Here is a 13,914-nt window from a genome sequence, read left to right as displayed (position 1 = left end):
AAATTGAGGTTCAATTTGCTATTTCTATTTACAGTTGTACAGCGTTTACTTTCACAGCGTTTTGTCACATGACGGTCTGTCTCAGCCAAGTCAATCATGGCTTCCTATGATGAGTGTAGGATTTTATGTTTTCACAGGATGGTTACCAAAAAGCCAACACTTTTTATGAGAATGTAAAACAAAGTGAATATTTTGATGAAATATTACTAAATTAAGATTTCGTTAAGGAAACATACTTTTGAGCAGCTTTTGAGGTTCAGAAATGTTAATGTATCATTATAATAATAAAATAATGTAGTATTTTATAAAACAGACCACCACTGGGTCTTTTCTGCTTAAGCGGGTATCTTTTGATAATATAGTATTTTAGTCGTAATGTTTTTATATTTTTTCTGTAGTGAAGAATACTTCTTCCACCTGAGCTTTGTGTATATTTTTGTGAAAAAATGATTAAAGATTTGCGTCTTCACCTCACTTAAACGGTGAGCAGATATGATTTCATGAGAACTTGGGGACAGAAATATGGTAACAGCCTCTTCACGGTTTCCAAGCGAACTGGCCAAAATGTAACGGAGCCTTGTCGTCGCGGCCACGCAGTGTGATTCACTCTCCCGGTGTGAGCTCCCTCACAGTGGCCGAATATAAACCTGCAAGCTGAGAAGCTCCTTGTGTGAGTCATACTGACATCACATTAAAATAAAGCGACTTATAAATAGAAGATCGAGGTGAGTGTTTATTCACCGCCGTGTTCTTGGCTGTGGATAATGGGCCTGGTTTCGTGTTTCAGGTGTTTATGTGAAGACAAGGCTTCACTTAAAAAAACACCCCATGAACTGAACGTAGATTTCCACATGTAGCGTTTATTTAGTAGGATAAATGAAAAGCAGTGAATGAGTATTAACATGTGTGCTGTTGCCTGTGTGTGTGGCTATCTCAACTGAAATGAGTGATTGTTTGCTTGTGAGATATTGCCTGTGTGTGTGAGCATGCAGCATGTACGTGTGTGCATGTCCATAGTAAGCTATGGGGGTCACCGGGGGGTCGACTGGTTGTCTCCTTGAGAATGTATCTGCATCTGAATCTGCAAGGTCAGGTCTAATGTTTTTCTCCCCGGCCGTGTCCCTGAGGGGGGCAGAGAGATTAGCCTGTCGTATTTCACCTGTCAAACATTTAAAGCGGACCGGTGAGTGCCGGTCAGAGAGGCCTGGGTCTCCCGAGGTCGCAGCTGCCCATCCACCACCGCTGTCACAGAAACACGAGGGGCACGGCGGGACAGGCTCGCTAGAAGTACACCCGGGACACCACCTTTTAATATATGATATTGCAATATGATATAGATTGTACGATTGAGAGGAAGCCTCGTTCATACCCGGTAACAGCTGCAAACCCAGCCGAGGCTTGATTGTTGCTGTGCAGGTCGAACACCTGGAAGTGAACGTGTTCGCAACAAGCCTCCTGCCTCATCTGGTGCACGACACCCGGTGATTTATTGAGTATATAGCAGTCAGACGACCAAGCTCTAGTTTTGGTTGGGTGCTGCCATAACTTCACTGTGCTGATTCTTCTTAGCGGAGAGAGTAATGTAACACCGCAGGATATATTTTTGTCTTTGCTGACCTACACCTTCTTGCAGCGATGAACAGGGTGTTCTTCAGGACCTGGTGACATCACTACTGGGTGTGTTTACAGGTGCAGGAGAGCACACTGAACAGCTGAAGTTCAACTAAACCTCACAGCATTTACAGCCAAGTACTATTTGACTCAACCTGGCTGCAACCTCCAGTGCCTTAATTGTATTCTGCTACTGTCCATCAGGGGGCGACTCCTCTGGTTGCAAAAAGAAGTCTGATTGCTTGGAAGGCTATGAGAAAATGATCCTACTTCTCACTTGTTTTGATTTCAGTAAACACTGTAAACATGAGTTTCTGTTCTCAATCTCTTTCAAGTCTTTTTTGATCCAGCATGATGTTCATTTAGTCAATGATGGTCCATTTAGAGTCATAGACGAGAAAGCAGGGGATGCTTTATGGCGGGGCTACCTTGTGATTGATAGGTCGTTATTATGGTGTTGTCTGGTCTGGGAGTTGTCCATTCTTCTTACAAACCTTGTCACATGTTTCCAGTTCATGAAAATGAATTGGTTGCCTAAAAATGTCTCATTCAGCATTGGTGGAGCGGTGAACTTACTGTAGCTCCACCCTCTTGTGTCACGTCAGGTCGATGATGGCCAAAATGTCAAACTTGAGGTCAAAAACGGTGGTCTACAAACCATTGGGTGATGTCACTGTTACTATGTCCACTTCTTATACAGAGTCTATGCTCCCAACATACAGTAGAAACATATAGGAGTTTCAGTTGCAAACAATACAGGAACCTTTGATCAACGGTGACACTTTTCTTTGCCACCTTTCTTTTGTTTTTAATATCATGAATCATGAATGTGTTTGATTTTCATGTTAGATGTGAGATCATATATAGATCAAGTGTCTTTGCAACATTCACAGCTCAAAGTTCACAACGCTTCAATTTGAAGAGAGACTCAGATGAATGACGATCACTTCCTCAGTCACAAGGTGATGGGAACACTGTTTGAAAATAGTTTAAATCATGAAAAGAGCTTCCAACCTATGACTATAATTTGAGGAAAATGATTTGAATTTGTTTACATTTAAATGATTCTATAAAAAGATATTAGTTGGTAAAAACAGTTGAAACTTGATACTGGTCCCACTGTTGTCGGGTGGAGTTAGGGTGTGACCTGAGCAAAGACAAGTTAAAGCAGGGAAATCAGCAGCTCTTTAGCATCACATTGGATGTCATCAACTTCTGAATCACCACTGGTTTTAGCAACGCTTTCAACATTTGGGAAATTTCAGAGGGTGACAGATCTGAATCCAGTCCAGCAGGCTGTCTGTAAGGCAGATTATTTCTGCACACTTCAGTCATGTGTTCTCCATGTTTCTTCTGCCAGGAATTCTTTGCAGAGTCGGCATCCACAAAAAACTTCAATGGAGCAATAGACAGCAAAACCAGTACGATATTAAAAGCGCAATCAGCCCCCCTAACTGTTCTCCCAAGAGGGGAATGTGGTTTGGAAGGAGCCAGTTAGTCGATAATCACAACCTTCCTCAAAACACAAGGAATACTTTTAAGCTTGAACGATGGATAACAAGAACCAAAGCAATTCAGTGAATACAAACTGAGGCAAATTCAAAGCAAATACGCCCTTTGGACACTTTATTTGCTGTTGTTTTAAGGGGTTGAGGGGAAAATGGAACAGTCTCGCAATATCTTGCTTGGCAGTATCAATATTTTGTTAGATCAACTATTAATAGGCAAATACTTTTTAAACCTTTTGGTAACAATTGAATTTTCAGTCCACTAGATGGTGCTGAGTTTATTTTCTGGTGTAGTCATGGGTAAAGTCAGTGGGAGTGGCAGGAAGTTGGTCAAAACAAAGATGGAGGGCCCTAGTTTCGTGGCACAGCGCAGGGTGGCGGAGCTGGCGTAATGCAAGTTTCGTCAGTTTGGCAGTTTGGTGGATCGCCTGCGCCAAGATGGGTGTGGCGGCGCAGCAGGGGCAGGCGTCACAGTCACATGTCACCAAGACCTCACAGGCAGGTTTCCACAGTTCCAGGCACATTTAAATGCAATAAATAATCATAACAAACACTATTTAATTCTCAATCTCATTCTTAATTGTTTGATGTTTGTTTGCTGCTTCATTTGTTTCTATTATTTCAAAACCTGGATCACAAAGCCAAAGTGTCTAAAAGGTCTTGATTTCATGAAATGTTGCTGTTATTGAAGCAACATCTCATTATAAAGTTTGGTGGCTGTATTTCGGGCGATAAAAGTGTGTTGCCCTTTAAAATATGATGGGTGGTTCAATCCCTGGGTGTCCATGAGCAAGTGTCAGATTCTTCGTGTTCAGGGCTGTAGTGGTAAAATCAGAGGAGGGTGAATTCTGTGATCAGATGGACCACGATGCAGTAAGGCCGACCTGGATATACCACCTTATAGGCCTTTATTTTGTACCATACTGGATTGGTGTCATCAGTGTCAAAATTGTTGGTTATGGTTATGATGATACTCCTTGTAAACTTCCTGCCAGAGTGCTTGTTCTTTATTTCCCAGCGAAGTGATGACATCAACATCATCCTCACCTGCTCATTATGACTTTACACCTGCGATTGCATTGGAAGAGAAAAATAAGCTTTGTTCCACGCTGTACAGCAACGCATTAAACATATCTCGCTAGCAAAGAGCTGTGTACAACAGTGGTGACGTCATCGTCACTGACTGAATGCGTCATCCTATGTGAACCAAAGCAACATTAAAAAAGGGTGAAGTATTGCTCTTTGGACTTACTTTGTAATCGAGGCCTTGTATCTGTAGGAGGTGAGACACTGCAGGACGCTTCACAAATCACCTAATATCCATTCTAACAGTCCATTCTACAAACTGCATCAACGTGTATCGAGCCACTGATCAATAGAGACAACCTGCCGCTTCCTGGTAGCTGCCACAGGCAGTGATTGGTCAGACATGTACCCTAATGCAGCGCAAAAACATTATTAAGGAAGACGTTAATGGCATGTAAACGTTAACGTGGATAAACTAATTTACAGGTGCGTCAACAACACTCAGAGTTGCGTAAACGGCGTTTACGTGCGTTTAGCCTCCATACAGGCCTGTTCGTGATGGACAGGACAAAAGTGCATGAGAACAGGAAGTTTGAAGCCACCTGGTGAAGTGTGAATGACTTTGTTCAATCCTCACCACGAACCTTGGTCCAGATGTGTCCCCCTACTGTGTTTGAAAAAAGAAGAATGACTAAGTGACAATAGAAAGAAGAGGACGAGGGAGTAGTGGGAAGACAGAAAACAAGAAAAGAGAGAGCGGAAGCAACATTTAAAGGGAGCCAGGTAATAATTTTAGACGTCTACCTGGGGAATCCAACGTAACGACTTCCACAGATACAACATTCCAAGCAGCTTCACCCCTCCATCTTGTTGTATCTACCCCCCAAATCCACTCCCACCCCCACCCCTCCTCTAGTCCCCCGTTTCCCTCCATGCCGGCGATGATGTCAGGTCCAGTATTTCACAGCCAGAAGCGGCGATGACATGGACAATTTGGCCTGTGAGTTCTCTCCAGTCTTAGACATGGTGTTACGATTACACGCTCCACTGCAGGTCCGACATGCCAGGGATGAAGGGGTGATGGTGTGTGTGTGTGGGAGCTGGGACCTTTTAAATAACTTTCATAGAGTACAGCTCTATCCTGCTCTCTCCTCGTAAAACTGAATAACACTGATAGATATCCAGAGGTACTGTGAAGCAGGAAGATTAGAGGAAACACACTCATTTTTCCTTCGCAGCAGTGGAGTCCAGCACTCTGCCTTCACTTCCGGTCCAAACCTCCTCCCACACATGAGCACAGTGCTGGAGTGTGTCCAGTATATTGCTCATAACCTGCCTCTCATCTGATCTCAGAACGATGAGAGGAGCAGAATCATTCTTCTTTTCTTTGTTTGGACTTTTACAGCCAGTTTGCATTTCATGGCCACAGCAGGTGAAAACCTGAGCAGGTTTACAATCAGCAGGGGAGCGGGGAAGCATCAGGGTTGGCTTTCAGGTGGAGGCTGGAGCAAGGAGTTCAGCCTCTGCTCAGCCTCCGGGCCAAGGAGACCCAGCAGAGACAACTGTGTGTCAGATCTGATATGGAATATCTTCCCAAAAACTGAACCTGCACATAAGCTCATACTGATCATCAGTGTGTGTGTGTGTGTGTGTGTGTGTGTGTATAAACGCTGTTGGCTCTCTGGTTCAAAGATCAATCAATAAACACACATCCTCATAAAACTACTCTGATACAACCGCACCAACACCACTGCATCACCACTGTGTTAACCTCTCATCATTGATCCTAATAGTCCGTCCATCTACAACAATAACCTGATGAAACAAACATGTTAAATCATCATTTATCAGCAGCTTTAGCACGGTGAAGCTAAACAGACAGTGAAGTGACTCAATAGTAGCCATGCGGACCAGATGGCTACTATTGGATCAATTTTGGCTCAATTGACAAATCTTTCAAATCGTAGAAACACTTAAGGTGGGCTGATCTTTAAGGTAGAGCAGTACTATTCTCCTTTAACTGACAAGCTGTTCCTCTGAGTCTCTGAGCTTTTTTATCTTATATATTTATTTGAATTGTGTAACTGATAGCAGGTTAAACTGTTAATTATTATCCCTACAAAGTCTGCACTCTGCTCTGTTTGTATCAGGAAAACACAAAGTTGAATGTTTTGTTATAACTGTAATAGTATTATTATATACTCATATAAGTACTCAGTATCTTAAGTAAGCAAGTACTGAAAGTTAAGTTAAGTGTACTTGGTCTGAAAAAAAAAATGGTACCAGTGCATCTCTATTCTATCAATATTCTGGGGCATAAACGCCTTCTGTCATTTATCTTTCAATTTCTACAACAATATACAGAGAACATGATATATATATGCGTGTGTGTGTTTGTATATATATATATATAGACAAAGACAAAGGATTTGTCTCTGTACTTGTATTGTTCGATCTTAGTGCTGCATTTGACACTATTGACCATCACATCCTGTTACAGAGACTGGAATATTTTATTGGCATTTAAGAAAGCACATTAAGCTGTTTGTACATATTTCCGTTGAATCCTTTGAGCACACTAAAGTGAGTCAAGCTTAAATGCTTGGACTAATTAATTTCACCTCATATATGCTTGCTCCAGGCAATATAATACTCATTTATTTATAAATACAGAAAAGTGCAGAAAGTTAGCTAAGTTCCAAGTATGCCTCAAGGACATAAAAACATGGATGACGTGTAATTTCCTGATGTTTAGTTGTTGTACTCTGCCCTGAACACCTTTGAAACATATTATCTAATGATATAGTTATCCTAGATGACATTGCCCTGGCATAGGCCCGGCTCAAGCGTGTCTTGGACCAGCTATAGGCCAGTTTCATTATAATTTTTGCCATATGGATTGACTATGTTGTAATTGTTATTGTTTATTCTGCTACACGATGACTATTGTACTTCTGTCCATCCTGGGAGAGGGATGCTTCCTCTGTTGCTCTCCCTGAGTTTTTTTCTTTCTTCCTGTATTAAAAAAAATGTCAGATTGCATGGAAATATATAAGAAAATTACTTTTCACTTGGTTTATCATCTCAGTCAACATTGTAAACATGAGTTTATGGTCTCAATCGCTAGTTTCAAGTCTTCTTCAATCCAGCATGCGCAGCCTGTGGGTCAGAGAGAGTCAAGGAAACCCAGCAGAGGAAAGTAATATCTTATATGGAACATGTGGCTCCTTGGGACACGATAATCACATGTATGAAATTTTATCAGTCGTAGCTGATGTGAATGAGACACAGAGGGCATTCTCCACAGAGGCTCCAGCAACACTGAATTCACCAAGCACACGTTTCAGAGATCTTGAGAAATGTGGGACTTCTTTTTTTTTAGGTTTAGTTTCCTAATCTTAAAGTACTCTCTTTTGGCATTCTGTGAAAGACAAACATTTCAAGTCGCTATTTCACTTTAGTTCAGAATAGCATTTTCCACATACAGAGGAACCAAAGGGTCAGACTGTGTTACAACAACAATAACATGTCGTATATGAGGAAAGGTGTTTGTCTTGGCTGCCGGGCGACTTTGAGATGACCTTGGCTGTCAGCAGACTGTAAATAAGGAGGAAGCTGCACGTGTCGAGCGGGTTGTCATCATGTCAGGGAGTCAGTTCGTCTCTCTCGTCCCTCTCCCCCTCTGGGATGATCTTTATGATTCAGACACTGGTAATGTGGACCGTTTTAGTTGACTTAAAGCTTAGTTAACAGTCACTCAGTTGGTGGAGATAAACATCAGAGACTCATCAAACGTTTTCATCTCTGTGGGGGCGTTTCAGGACGTGGCTGCTTCAAACACAGCAAACTCCTCTGCAGAGAATCACCGGCCTCCTCACTCAAGGGTGGTTGAGGATTTTACAGGAGAACGTGCTCAAAACACAAGAAGTGAATCGTGGTGATTTCCATTAATCCCCATAATCGAGAATAAAAAAGCTGTGTAGCTCGGTATCATGATAGAGAATTGGAAAGTAAAACGTGATTAAAGGAGAAATCCGGTCATTTTTGACCCCATTGTCATTGTCCCCAGGGTCATCCCGACTTATTAGAAGCAAAAAAACAGACAAAAATGTACTTGACCTAGCCCGAGATCTGTACCTGCCTGGCAGCCTTCCAGACTCGCTCCAATGCTAACCCATTGGGGCAAGTTTTATCTGCTTGTGGGCCTCAGAAAATAATTCCAAGACCTATGCAACACAGGTTGGGTCCATACGAGACACGACAGCGCTCGTTTAGCTCAAAAAGTCTGGCGAAACGACATAAATATGTGTTTTTGCATGGAGTTACTCACCTCAAATCACCCAGTAGACATTAGCAGTATATAGACGAGCGGCGCTCGTCCCTCCCAGTCGGTAGTTTTGATTTTGTATCCATAAAGAAACGATCGAGCTGCGCAGTCGTCCTGTCCGTAATAAATCCATGAAGCTTTTATGTCCATATGTATGACTATGTTACAATATAGCAACGACTGCTTACAGCTAAACAGCAGCCCGTAGCCAAAACAATGCAAGTCTTGCGCAAGTTCCCGTCTGCCGTCCTCACTCTGGAGCTGTTTTCAAGCCAGTACAGTGACAAATCTTGGACAGTCGCGCGAGGGTCACTTTTTTCCCAATGATAAACTCACACGTCTTACTCTTTCCAAGCTCTTGCTCAATCTCACTCTGCTGATGAGAGACCGCAGTCTGCACACGCGACTCCCACTCGTGTTGTCAACACAAGGGACAACAGGCGCTCGGCTATCTACTGCTAATGTCTACGGGGTGATTTGAGGTGAGTAACTCCATGCAAAAACACACATTTTTGAGCTAAACGTGCGCTGTCGTGTCTCGTACGGACCCAACCTGTGTTGCATAGGTCTTGGAATTATTATTATAAGGCCCAGAAAAGCAGATAAAACTTGCCCCCATGGGTTAGCATTGGAACCTGGAGTCTAGAAGGATGCCAGGCTGGTACAGATCTCGGGCTAGGCAACGTCAATTTTTGTCGGGTTTTTTGATTCTAATAAGTCGGGATGACCCTGGGGAAATCGAAAATGGGGTCAACAATGACCATATTTCTCCTTTAAAAATACAGGAATGATGATGTAAAACAGAACATAGTCTCACAAGGTTGCTATGTTCTATTTAAATGTGTCCTTTATTTATGCGGGGCTGTCATTTTTCCTGCATCGATTGTAAAAGTGATCTTGCGGTCCTGTGTCTGCAAATCGAGTTTGACAAAAGTCAAAGTCAACAAAACGTACAGGTTTGCAAAACTACGCTTACAGATACAAACCGCTTCAAGCACACTTTTCTGAATTATATAATATCCTGTGAATAAAGAAGCTGTATTTTATCCGTATGTATAGTGCATTTCCACATTATTATCACTGAAAAACATGAATGTAACACATGGCTCCCATATTTTATCCAGGGAGTGCAAGATATATGATTGTATTATCACATTGCATCGAGTCAACGTAGCCTAAACCTCGTAGACTCGTAATCTGTCCCTGAAAGCTCCCCAGTGAGACAGTTCATCCTCACCTTCACTGCTATTGTTGCAGCTTGTATTGGGCATCTAAATAACTCGACACCTGCTCAGCCTGCCCGTCACGTCTGCTGCATCCGCCCTCTTAAACTGCCGGCATTAGTGGCTCCGCGGGACGTCGGCGTGAATTCTCGACCCTGTTGTGGAAGTGTCACGCTTATGCTGGGCACATCGGACCCACAACGGTGAATTATCTGGCTCACGGGGATCGGCCGCCATACTTCAGTCACAGGAATTCAGCAATGACAGCCCTCTCCCCATGGAGGAATAAACATGGAGTCCTCACTCACCACGTCTCTCTCCGCTCACACTTCCTCACCCTCTGCTCTGACACATCCGCTCGCTGCCACATTCAGATATCAGTGCTGCTCAAGGTGTGTGCTGACAGGTGTGTTCAGCGTAAACACACAAGGACGTTAAACTGGCAATTTGAGGGGGGGTTGTAGTGTCCGTCCTGTCCTTCCATGCTGGTTTTGGTTTTAATTGCTATGAAATTTCTGACAGATTATGAGTTCCTGCTTAGTTTCCTTCTGGAGCTGGGAAATATTTTATATCCCTATGAATTGAAAACAAATCCCTGTAAATCCCTTAACAGACCTAAATCCTTTGTGCTGGCTCATGTCAGCTGTTTAACACATTTTCAAGACACTTTGTTTATTCATCTCACCATTTCAGTGGTACAGGTGCATCTGCATCACTAGTATAGAAGAGGCCCTTTCTGCAGGGTTTCCTCCCTCGGAAGCAAGTGATTGAACACTGAATAGTTAGAGTCCGACAAAAACTAAATATAAAATAAAGGTAAGGTAATAACAGATTTTGGCAGATATTTTACAACAATGTCCGTCAAAATGAGTGAGATGTGTGAGATTGTACAGTTCACTTCCGTATCCCATGTGTTTTTGGTTAGATGCCTGAAATAAGGTCAATGGTTAACAGAAGCTTAAGAGATTTTACTTTTTGTTCTATGACATAAAATATGTCGGTAAATTCCCCGCTCATGAATGTTGAGGTTTTAAGGTGTCTTTAAAAAGGTGGTGGAGAAATGAGCATTGTGCTGCATTCACAGCCGAGTTGTGTTAACTTGCACTCAGGTGACTGTGGTGTAGTTTGTTTATAGCCTAGCGTTAGCTCTTCACGCCTGCCGATAGCATTCACGCTTCACCACCGTCACTCTCTCTATGTCGCTCGACTACACACACGTAACGCTGCTCTCATACCAACAACGTCAATGTAAACACTTGGATTAACCTGGCCTTGGCCATTTTTCACAGGGTAGTAATGGACAACAGCAGCATCAAACCTTGTGGGTGTTTCGTCAAATACTCTTATTTGCAATGTAGGACTGGGTTGTAAAGTGAGGGACCCACCCTGAACCAGGACCCTGCTTAATGTTTAACCATAGTTTGTCCTCAGTTAACACTGTGTTATATCTCTGTTAACAACAACAGAATTATCCCAGTGTTGTTAACACATAACGCTTACTAGTAAAAGCCAGTCTAATTTGGGTGGGAATTCCCAGGCTAATGCTCTTTCATCCTACTCAAAGTTTTTTTTTTTTTTATTGTGTCAAGACTGTTTTTCTTGCCTTTTTGTTTGCAGCTTCAATCCATAGACAGCCCTCCCAGACTTGGTCGATAGATCCGTGAGGCAGCTATTATTCTGTGTTCCCTGATGGTATGAGGTTGACATGTAAGAGATCCCACAGCTTTCCTGACATCCATTGCCGTTCCAGAGCAAACCCCACCTGACACATGAATGCTGCCCATGACCTCTGTGCTGTTGTTTTTATTAGGCACTCAGACAAACAGAAAGGCGAGTAAGCACTTCAAGTAGTCCCGGATTTCAAGAACATCTGCATTTTATAAACAGTCGTACAAAGTTGTTGTTGTGGTTGGGTCCTTGTGGTCGCGGGACTCCCTGCTGAACATTAAGATGGGCAATATAGTTGATTCAAATTCTTGTAAGCTATTTACTCATAATTTTTGCTGAAAAATGTTCCAGACTTATTGTGCCTGGATCCAAATCAGTCAATTCCCACAGAGGTTAAATATGTTTTGGATTATTTGTGTAGCGCTAGTTCACATTATTATGATGGGCACTAGTTCACACTGTAATAACGGGCTCTAGTTCACACTGTTATGACAGGCACTAGTTCACACTGTCATAACGGGTGCTAGTTCACGTTATTATGACGGGCACTAGTTCACATTATTATGATGGGCACTAGTTCACACTGTTATAACGGGCGCTAGTTCACACTGTTATGACAGGCCCTAGTTCACACTGTTATAACGGGCGCTAGTTCATGCTATTATGATGGGCCCTAGTTCAGGCTATTCTGAAGGGCACTTGTCCATGCTATTATGATTGGCACTAGTACATGCTCAACAGGGCCTTGATCCAAAGGGAATATAAGGTATAATATGGTAGCCCCAATGACGTCTAATAACACTTGTCTAGGAGAGAGTTTGAGAGTGAGGGCAGGCAACAGATGAGCAGCTTTGCTCAGCAGCTGATTTATTTTGCATTCGTTCCTTATTCTCGGAACACGTTTACACAGCTGTTCAGAAATAAACACACACCGTGCCACCGCTGGAAAACACCGTTGGGTGAAATTTCAGCCTCCAGGCCTGATTCCCTTCAGCACTCTGTTTGGTAGACGATCAAGGTTGGGGTGAGCAGCATTTGATGTTGAAATGTCTCCCGTTTTCTTCTTAAGGATCACAATCATGAATAGCTCTTTCAGATTGAAAACACATGATCCCAGATCTAAGCTATGAACTGAACCATAAATCTCTCTGCAGTTTGGAAGGTCACGTTTGTGTTACTCCTCAGTCCAAGTGAGACACTTGATGACTTGGCATGTTGACAGACAGTGAGACCAACTTGCCTCAATCAGTGCCATGTGGGTTTGATGCATGTATGTATTGCGGATTTTCTTGTCTGCATTGCTTTTTGTACTACTACTGTAGTAGTAGGCACTGTAGTAGGCACACTCCGCTAGACTCGCTTGAAATTTGCATTTTATAAGCTAGATCGCTGGTCAGCAAATGGTCAGGACTGAGCTTTAAAAGTGACGTATTTGCTTTTACAATAAGTGCTGTGCTGTAGATGTAATTCATGCCGATGTGAAGAGTGGTTTGTGTGGATTTCGAAAAGGGTCTGAAAGTAAATATATGGAGAATTAACTGAACAGAATTTAGTGGGGTAGAAGCAGAATTAATATTTAATTCCTTTCGTTTGATGTGGTCAATACATTGAATAACAATGGACTAGTATCTCTTGGCTGTTTACACAATGAACGTTATAATTTCAAGAAAACAGAATGTTTACATTATAATACAGTTTACATATAGTAGAGAAATTAGCTGTAATCATTTATAGAAACATAATTGGTCCACTAATTAGACTATGAGGCTTTCGGGGGCAAAGCAAAGCGCTTTGGATAAAACAGCTATATAAATGAGGCCATTTACCATTCTCACAAAGTAACAAGAAAATAGTATCATTGTTGTATCGGTTTCGAATTCAAGGTATTGGTATTGAACATTTCCAAACAACACCAGCATGACACCCTATGCCTGTTGTGTAAGTGGCATAAAGTGTGCAAGATGTAACAATAAATTAACGTGGTTTCACACAGGGACAAAAGTTCTCCTGGGTGAAAGTCCCAAGTTTGTTGGACCCATTCAACCTACTGACCTTTCTCTTTATATAACATCAGTTGCTCCGTCCATCGTATTATGACACGGATGGCTTTACATTAAAGGCTGGTGCATCTCATACAGACACTACAGGGTTCCCCCGGTTGTCAAGCGGCACTGACAAAGCTGATGGTATTTGACGGGCTGGGAGTGAGAAAAGGTTGAACATTTGTATCAATAATGTACACTTCCATGGACAGAAAGCCGGAGGGACAGGCAGGACATTTGGAAAATAACCATGAGACGGAAGCAAAATTAACATGGAGAGATTGTAAGGTTGTCCATCTCTTGAACTAGAACTGCAGGAGTCCATGTGCTGCTGATGTGATAGATGAGGCTCCCTCTGTCCACCCATGCCAGCTCTATAGGAGGCAGTTTCATCTCTCTCTGCATGGGACCCCAGATTTATGGAGGTGCAACTGTACGCTTGTAGATATGCTTTTCGAGCTCCCACCAATCTGCACTGAGTTAATAATGAAAAAGTAGACTCAAGACCC

Source organism: Eutrigla gurnardus (genome assembly GCF_963514095.1).
Source record: "Eutrigla gurnardus genome assembly, chromosome: 12".
NCBI lineage: Eukaryota > Metazoa > Chordata > Actinopteri > Perciformes > Triglidae > Eutrigla > Eutrigla gurnardus.
The sequence above is the reverse complement of the archived record's forward strand: the minus strand, read 5'-3'. Positions refer to the sequence as shown.